This window comes from Plodia interpunctella, chromosome Z (genome assembly GCF_027563975.2).
Source record: "Plodia interpunctella isolate USDA-ARS_2022_Savannah chromosome Z, ilPloInte3.2, whole genome shotgun sequence".
Lineage (NCBI taxonomy): Eukaryota > Metazoa > Arthropoda > Insecta > Lepidoptera > Pyralidae > Plodia > Plodia interpunctella.
The window spans coordinates 1,195,564-1,205,407 of NC_071324.2; the positions used below are offsets into that span (position 1 = coordinate 1,195,564).

The following is a 9,844-nucleotide window of genomic DNA, read 5'->3' on the forward strand; positions in this document are numbered from 1 at the left end:
GTTACTATTCTTATTAATTTATTTTTAATCAGTACTTATTACTTTAAGTTTGAAATATTAAAGTGAAGAATAGGCATTGCCAGAAAACCTGGCACTGCTGTTAGCTTTCTCGGTACATTGTTCAGTAAATCCTATCTCCTATCCAATCTATTCACGCTCTATCTACCCAAGTTATCTTGAGAATAATCTTCTTGAAATTTTGCATACATTCAGTTTGAAGTTCGGGGAAGTACATAGGATACCTTTCATACCGGAAAAATATATTCCCGGTTAAAAATTTACCCGAAAAAAGCCACGGGCCACAGCTAGTAAGGTTATAAAGAAATACTTATATTCAGATGGAATGCGTTGACACTTCTCCTGCTTTGTTATTCCAAATTCTTGCCTTCTAGATGCTTGATGCTCTATCATATGCATACATTGACACATTGAAATGGTCTGCTTTTGACATGGCAGTATTGTAATTTACCCGGGAAATCTCTATACCTGATCCAACTAATAACATAATATCTCGATTGCAGTTATTTTAAGGGAATAAAACCAAGAATAAAGAGCAATATTTGTATCCGTCGTCTAAACAACTAGGCCACAGTCGGCCGCCGCAAAATGTTGATTGAACATTAGGCCAAGTCACATAAAATCGAATTAAATTAATACAGAAATCGCTGAAAGGAGAAACTCGACTTGGCCTTGCTAGCTACATATTTACCTAATTTAATTATAGAAACATACAGTTTCGTTTAGACTTGGCAAGTTTCTTACAGAAAATTTGTGATGGTATTTCACTTTGAGATATTTTCTTATCTCACATAATTAGCCCTGCATAACTAGGGTTCGTCAATGCAGATGCACCAGACAATTATGTAACTCAATACTTACAAGAATTTTATTAATACCTATATAAGTGTATGTGTTAACAATTTCGTGGTCGTTCGACGAGACAGATTGCAGACAGTGAGACAGTGCTGCAGATGTGTTAACATCTGACAACCAAGAGGAAGTACCTTAGTGTATAAAGTTCCCTGCAGATAAATATTGTTTTGCTTGGAGAAGGTGTGGCTAAAGTACAAAGCAGACTAGAATAATGCCAGGAGAGATTAGGCTTTAATAGTACCTAGACAAAACATATGTTTTGGATTTTGGCGGTCCCACATTATATACAATTTGTCTTACGTAGTTTGCTTTAATTTTAAAGTACTTACTCGTTCAAAGTGCAGGTGATCGGGACGTGACCGGTCGTTTGGAGCAGGTATGGCATAATGGAGACAGTTAACTGGAGTAACATGCGACCCTTGTATTCTCCTTCAATGGGAAAAAGGAAAACTATTACTGTGCAAGAGAAGTACATCAAATCGGAACAAAATGAAGTTCCGATTCTAACGCAACCGAAGGACTACATTAATACGGTCTATATTTTATTTGTGGTTTAAAAAAAAATCTCAACCGTAAAAAATCGGTATCGGAATCTCGAAACAATGTGTAAAATCCTTCAGGAAATTATAAGAATTGAATTTTTATACGGAATCCGCGACTGGGATTTTGCATACGCATGACCTTGTATACGTTACACGTGTATCGTGATTTTAATTAACAAATAGCTTGATTTGCTTTTCGCAACAGTGCATACGTTTGTTACGTAGGTACCTATCTCTTTTTTACGTGTTTTTGCTTCGTTTCATCAATTTTTTACGGCAAAGGGAATGTGAGTAACATAAAATTTTTTAAAATATTTTTATGCCTATCCAGCAATACAGCCTTGGCTGTAAAGTTATTGAGTTTACTCCCCCTCAATACCGGGAATAATCAACGTTTTCTGGTATTTTATTTGACGGAATATCTTTTTTATTATATGAAATATCGGCATGTCGTTCCTAGAACAGGACCTACTCTATATGATCCAGTTTATATCGCAGTGAAAAAGCTTTAATTTGTAGTCAATTAATTTTAAATCCAATGTTGCTTAAATAAAATTCTTCAATGCATACCAGTAAACTAATTGACGAGGAATGTAGTTCTGCGCAGCAATTCGAATGGCACCGATTTGAATAGCACCCATACGTTTCAATTGGAACTCCAGGCATTGCTTTCAGATGCTTTTTATTATTAAAAAAAAAATTACAAGTGATTTAAATACTACTGTTACAAGTATTTAAATCACTAGTTAGTGGCTCGTAGTAATTGTTCGCCGCGAATTTAGACCTCGCGAACACAATAAATTAAAAAAAAACCTAACCTATTTTGTTGCCCTACGAATTTAAAAAAATCTATTGACTGATCTTACATACCTTTTGAATTTCATCAGAAAGTTATCGCATTACAAACATACATATATACAAAAATTGTATTTTAGCTACAAGTTCATTTGTAGATCTCGCTCGTTTTGCTCGCTCGCTTTGCTCGCTCGCTCAATAAAATAAATAGACCAGCAAATTATTAGAAAATTACGTGTCTCAAGGACACATTCATAAATTCTTCGAATAACATTTTAAAAATGACCATCGTTCTAAACAAAAGCTTCTTGTGCAATCTGAATCGGTGCTATTTAAATTGGTGCACTGAACGGCATAACTTTATTTTACTGCTGATTTACAGACTGAAAATTATCCATTAATCCTGTTTCGTCAGAATGTCTCTGCCTGTTTGGGGAATTCGGAATAATGGTTACAAATTGTGAAAAACATTTCCACATAATTATTTTAGCAATATTTTGCATCATAAAGCGACACACGTCAGCGTCAAAATGTCAAAAATGTGCAACAATGGAGCGCCAACACGCAACGGACGATGGAACAATCGGTCTGGGCCTAACTTCACTAACATGACGTACAGCTTAGAATATTGGTCTTACCGTTTAGCCACTATCTCAATATAACTAATAATATTAATTAACTTTAACCTGCGCAAATTACGCCATTTTGTCTTGCCAGCGGCGTCCAGCTCAAAATCATTGTCAAAGTTGACTGATGCGACTCACACTTAAGAGTCGGGGCATGTGTAGATGGAAGATTAGCTTCTATACACTCCAAAAATATTTTGCGGGTAAAGGAACGATCAAAACCGGCTCATAACATTGTTAAATATCTTCCCGTGAATGTCGTACGAGTCGATTAAGGAATAAGAAGCCTTGGCACATAACTGGTAACTACAGAATATTTTATTGTTCAATTTATAAATGGAACCTGTACTTGCACGATGCGCTATGGCTGAGAATGCGCGCAAAACGGGAGATGACAAACAGAGAAAGACAGCAAATAAAAATATGCGATGGCTGACAGCAAATTAATACGAGGAGATTCACGGGCCGCTACATTTTAAAATTTAAAGTCAAGCTTTACTGTAATATCATCCTGTATTTGACTAAATGTCCAGTGAATTTATTAAAACATGGAGTACGATATTACTACCATGACTAAAAAGTAATAACCCCATCGAGGGCCCTTTAAAACTGTAATAACAAGTGGACATGTACGTACTCTTGTTTGTGGTACACACACACACACACACACACACACACACACACAACACACAGTTTTAGGCCGTAGTTCCGTCGACGAAGTGCAGCGATGCAATTATGTATTTTGAAGAAATCGCATCATCGTCAGTTTCGCTGTCTGTCTGTCCATAATTCATTATCGTTTTACCCGAGCAAAGACGGCCGGGACGGGTCGCTTTTAATAAGACAAATTTTATTATTTTTTCTTCTCTGATTGTCGTCGGTGCAATCTATAGGTAGGGAGTGCAGACGATCGACCTATATTGATAACGAGCCAATTGAATCCCATTCGAATTTGAAGCTATCACAAATGTACTGATATAGCAACAAGTCCAAGATTTGCAAGGAAGATAGAAATTCTTTTTAGAAATAACTTATGTTGACTTGAGATTCTGAAATAGCGAGCGTGTAAACAATTTCCAATTGCACATTCACTAAATGGACTTTTGCAATCTGCGCGAGAGGAGAATATTTTTTCCTAACGTTCCCAGACCAATGTGAAAGCTATTTGACATTATCTCCAATCTAGCTCTTTCTTATCTCCAATTTGATGGATTACCGACCCAATATGAGACAGTCCACGAAAATTGTCAAACAAAAAGTGTTATCCGTGTAAAGCTAACCTAAAGCAAGCTTTAGATGCTTGTAACATGCCATGGATTTAAATTTCGCAATGTGGTTTTAACTTTTAAATTATATGTATGTATTTATGTGAAAAAATTGCCAATTCCTTTCTGGCATGATAGGGACCAACACAGTGTTTAAATCAGTTTCTTTCGCCATTTCTTCTAAGCTTATATATAGGTCGTTCCGAAATTCCAATTGTTAGTATAGCTTTAATCAGAATATCAATTGATAAAGTGCCTGTGAAGATCTAATTTCTGAATAAAGTACTAGTACTGGATTTGAATAGCAAGTACTTCAATTCAATGGGACGATTAGCATTACAAAAATTTGTTATATGTCTTTAAGTAGAAAGCCCTTCAAAACATAATATAAATGAATTCTATTTTATTTTATTATTATAATATTAGCGGCATGTAATGGCTTCCCTAAACCATCTTTAGAAATCACAGAAATCAAACAGGTAGTTCTTAAGTATCGCAGACAGACAGACGCGGTAGTCGACGTTATTTTATAATATGTAACAATCAAGATGCAAACATCGAAATTTAGAGTCGTAAAGCATTAACTTGCTTATCGAAATTATTTCGGAGCGTCACAGCTCTAAATACTCCCGGTTGCATTCAAAGCTGTGACGCTCCGAAAGAAACATACACGCGAAAATGAAAGAGAGAGAACATACAACAACAACCAACATATTATGTATGATAATCAAGACTCAAACTTATAATTAATATCAACACTAGCTTCGCTATGCCAATCGGCTTCGCTCACGTTAATTTCCGGTATTAAAGGTATGTTCTATGTCCTTCTCCATACTTCAAACTATATATATGAAAAATTTCAAGAAGATTGTTTGAGTAGACAAAGCGTGGAGAGGTAACGAACAAATGAACAAAGTAACTTTCGTATTAGTTAGGATTACAAGCATCGAGCAACAAAATGAGTTTTATTTTAACAAGTATCAAAAAATAACACCAAAATAATATTGAAAAGTAAATAAAGTTAAGTATTAAATACGCATAAAATGCAGCAGAATTTAGTAATCAAAATTTTCATCACCAAATATTAAACTGTATTGTCTTTTAAATCAGTAGTTATCTGTCGCCGAAACTTGACAAGCGAAAACAGATAGACAAATGAGTTTATATTAGAGGCTACTAGATATTGTACTAGCGACAGGTTCCACCCATGAGACTATAATAACATAGGGAAATTTTATTCTTAGGAATATAAATAAATAAAAAAAATAAACAATAAAAAATTAGGAAAAAATCATACAGATTGAGCTAGCCCCAAAGTAAGCTCGAGACTTGTGTTACGGGATACTAACTCAACGATACTATATTTTATAACAAATACACATATAGATAAACATCCAAAACTCGGGCCAAACAGAAAAAGATCATTTTCCATCATGACCCGACCGGGGATCGAACCCTGGACCTCTCGGTTCAGAGGCAAGTTACTTTACCACTGCGCCACCGAGGTCGTCGAGGACGTCGTAGTCGAGTCTATGCCCTTTCTGTTGTTTGATGGTAAGCATACACGCTCAGTGCGAAATACAAAATTTCGTATAGAGCAGGCTTTTCCCCTTCTTAATAGTCTATTATGAAATTGGTCGTTGGTGCATATTAATTTAAACGTGCGTCACTAGCCAGCGGTCGGTAATTAAAAATCAATTTTACAACATAAATGCCAGGGAAACATGTTTTCCAAGTGGTGGTAAAATTTTAATACTACCTGCTGCCACATTTGAACTTACAAGTGAAAGTACCTACCTAATTGAAGTAGAACAAGAATTTGACTGGAAATTAATTTATTCCCTTGGCAATCATAATTATAACCCGACGGAAACAAATATGATCTTCGATTAATACAATCTTCATTTAGAATACAATTCTGTCGTGATATTGTACATGAAATGTTAATCACAGGGTTGAGTATTCTTTAAAAAAAAAGTATTTTTAAATAAACAAATTTAATGCGAAAAATCACAAAGGTTATTAGCTCTAAAGTAAGTTCAGTTAAGACTTGTGTAAACTACATTCTATGACATATAATTGCTGAAGGGTTCATTGCACGAAAATGCTTTTTGTCTGAATGCAACAAGACGTCAAGAAAAGTTTGCAACAAAAATGCTTTTATTTATTATTATTAAAAACCGGTATTTTCATTATCTATAATTTTTAATGATAAATATTTTTTAGTTATTTTTTTTTTAAATCTCTAGAATAAAATAATGAGACGTATATTTGGGTCAATCTGTTGAAATATATTGCAAAATTTAATTTCAAGATTCCACCCGAAGACGCATAAACTCCTATGCAAGTTAAATAACAGCTTGTATATTAGGAAAACATACCTTATATTTTTTGTCTGATAACCAGGAATGCAGATGACCGTGCGAAGTGGAGACGAAAAAGTAAGAAAGCGGACCCGGGGTTCCGACGCTCAACGGCTAAGGAAGAAACCGGGAACACACTAAAATGAGAGGGAGACTTACCTTTTATTTTTTTCATGTTGGTCGACGTTTCAAATGGAATCGCATTCATCACGGCCACAGCCACGACAGGCGATAAAACGATATTATTTTTTGGCAGAGTCATATCTGGCAGAATTGTTTTTTTTTTATTTTTATTATTCGCGCCGAAAATTTTTATAATATTATTTTATATACTACACTAACATTTGACATGAATTGAACTATTGATTATATATTATAATATATTTTTTACTTTATTTATTTAACACAATACTTTCCGTTTATATTTGGACTAAGTCGAAGATACACTAAATGTTTTGGGATAATATTGACAATTACTTTATAAGTTATTGCAACAAAAAAATATTTAAAATTAAAAAAAAATGTCATAATAAAAAAAATATCCTTGTTTATTTAATTCTGTCATCAGAATGACGTGTGTTTTTGATTTTTAATAGTTTAATCACTGTATAAATAAATAGTACGATACTAAGTGTGGTGGGCCATCTTGCCCAAACAGGAGTTCGTGGAGTTGCCATGTTCAAGGTCTTTACTGCTCAACGAGGCGGAAATAATGAGATTAGCTTTTTAGCGGTGCACTCTAGCGGCGATTCCGCGAACTTTACAGTCCGGGTCGACAACCTTCAGGTGCAGTATAGCGGCTACAACGACCGTCCAACGAGAACTGAAATCATCGGCCTTCGAAAATCAAAATATCCAAGGACAGCGCAGCGCCGGGTCATTGAACTCCGGTAACGCCACTGGGTCAAAAAAAGGTTTTTTTTTAAATTATTTTTCGCTTTGACAATCAATTACATAATGCTTTTAATGTTTTGTAATAAATTAATGTGCAAATAGAATAGGTATTTGAAAAGAAAATTATTTTCTACTAATTATAATAAAACAAAGTCACTTTCCGCTGTCTGTTTATCATATGTATGTTGAGATCTGTCAATCCCTATCTTTAAAAACGCAACGGATAGTTATATAGTTTATGATGATTTTACATCAACAGTTTGTAACTTTACATGTCCAGTTCTCAGAAACGTAGGAGGTACACATATATATGTTGGAAAAGTGTACAAGGTAAACAAAACTCATGTCAGATGCCTTATAACAATATAGTCTCGAACGTCGTCAAGTTCGGGAGTCCTTGTTAGCGACTCCCGAAACTTTTCAAAAAAAAATTTTTTAATTTCCTTTAGATCGTCAAAAATATTCTTCTTTTCGAGTGTGTTATTGCTAGATTTTATATGAGTCGCCTAATGGCCATCTGACATGAATATTACGATTGCCTACTGACGGCTTATGCAATTAAACATTTTTATGCAGATTAAATTTAGGTTCTGAACTTGCGGATTCCAGTAATTGTATGACACTAAATAAGCGCATTGTATTTTTTATATTATGCTCCCTTCTCTCCGGTATGCCGATGAATTCCTGGTTCATTTCATTAGGACACCCCTTTGTTTATTGACATTGTTTTCAATTTGTGATTGGCTATTTGTCTTTGTAAAAAATATAATCACAAATGTAATTGATCAACTTTAATTCATCAGCTTTTTTAGACTTTTGAATTAGACGAATCACATTTTTTTGTTCTGACTAGAGTGAGAGACTTGATTTTATTCCAAAATAGTGACGTCACAAGATCTGATTGTCCCACACGCTCTATTCATTTTTTGTTCTTGACTTTAGAAAAAAGTATCCGATTTAACTAGCCTATTGCTAGTAGTTTCTATAAAAGGCTAGATTATTATATTTAGTGCTGTCTGACAGTTTTTTTATTCGAATCGAGACGATCTTTTGGAGCGCGATTTGACACTTTTAATATTATATTAAGAGTGGGTTGCATCGTAAACTTTGACGTTATCTTTAACCTGCATAGAAATACGCAAAGCATCTATGCCATTTAAAAGTTAACTGAAGCAACCCCTCCATGTTGTTTGAATGATATTCCATAATACTATGTGCTTCGGACACATTGTAATTAGAATGTGTCAGGAGCACAAGCGATCAAAAAAAACAATACAGCGGAGTTGAGGAAGATAACGATTTTTAGTATTCCATTCATTTGCAACAGAAATCAAAGACTACAATTTTGAAATCTGGACAGATTTCAAACTGTTTTTTATGTGTGTAACGTGTTGATGAATCTTTGATTACGATTTTTTTGGTGTTTTTTTTTTTTTATCTGTATCTCTCTACAGAGCATGTCATCGCTATTTCGATCGCTTTCATCGACGCGCCTCTAGATGATTCCATACGACATCAGACCTTTACAGCTAGTGCTACGAGGTGCTACGATCCTGTGACGGCAGGCTACGAAGCGCCTACGTTCTCAGCTACGAATTGTTCGTAGCAAAGAGCTTGTCTCTCTTCAAGTACTACCCCACTAATATTCTACGTTGTTACGAAGAATTTAGTAAATAATGCTCGCTACTTGTGTGTTCAAAATTACTATTGACTAATAAGGGCTCAACGCAACTCAAAAAATCAACGCTTATAGAACATGTATTTGCATCACTCTGATCACTCATCACTCATCTTGTTAGCTACGTCTAGTAATAAAATATGAAAAACCTACAGTAAGGCAATGGTTCTAACGATCCGCGCTGAATATAAATAAATAAATAAATATATTAGGACAAATCACACAGATTGAGCTAGCCCCAAAGTAAGTTCGAGACTTGTGTTATGGGATACTAACTCAACGATACTTGATACTTAACTTTACGATATTTTATAACAAATACATATACAGATAAACATCCAAGACCCGGGCCAATCAGAAAAAGATCATTTTCCATCATGACTCGACCGGGGATCGAACCCGGGACCTCTCGGTTCAGTGGCTAGAACCTTACCACTGCGCCACCGAGGTCGTCAAATCATATCTTGTACATGTACATCCGGAAGCTAGATGGATGGATAAGGCTGGCCCAGGACAGAGACGGTTGGCGTAGACGGAATGAGGCCTATGCCCAGCTGTGGGTCATGTAGGGCAGCTGAGATGATGTTGATGAACTTGCTGTCATTAATGTAACAAAGCAATTTAATCGCAAAATTGGTGAACTGCCTCCCAACTCCTATAAATCAATATCTGAAATCAAGCGGGTGTTTATTACAATCCAACAACAAAATTAAATTCACCTCTTAATACTTTATTTACAAAAGTGAATTTGTTTATACTAGCTTATATTGTTATCAGAGAGATCTATTGTAAAGTAAAAGTATTATAT

General features: G+C 35.0%; 1 long non-coding RNA gene across 1 annotated transcript; it reads left to right on the plus strand.

The window, feature by feature from the left end:
• Positions 1-1,597: 1,597 nt before the first annotated feature.
• On the plus strand, positions 1,598-9,055 carry LOC128683309 (uncharacterized). The gene is made up of 3 exons (XR_008406274.2): positions 1,598-1,702; positions 6,508-7,378; positions 8,813-9,055. It is a non-coding gene; the product is annotated as an uncharacterized LOC128683309 (long non-coding RNA).
• Positions 9,056-9,844: the final 789 nt, after the last annotated feature.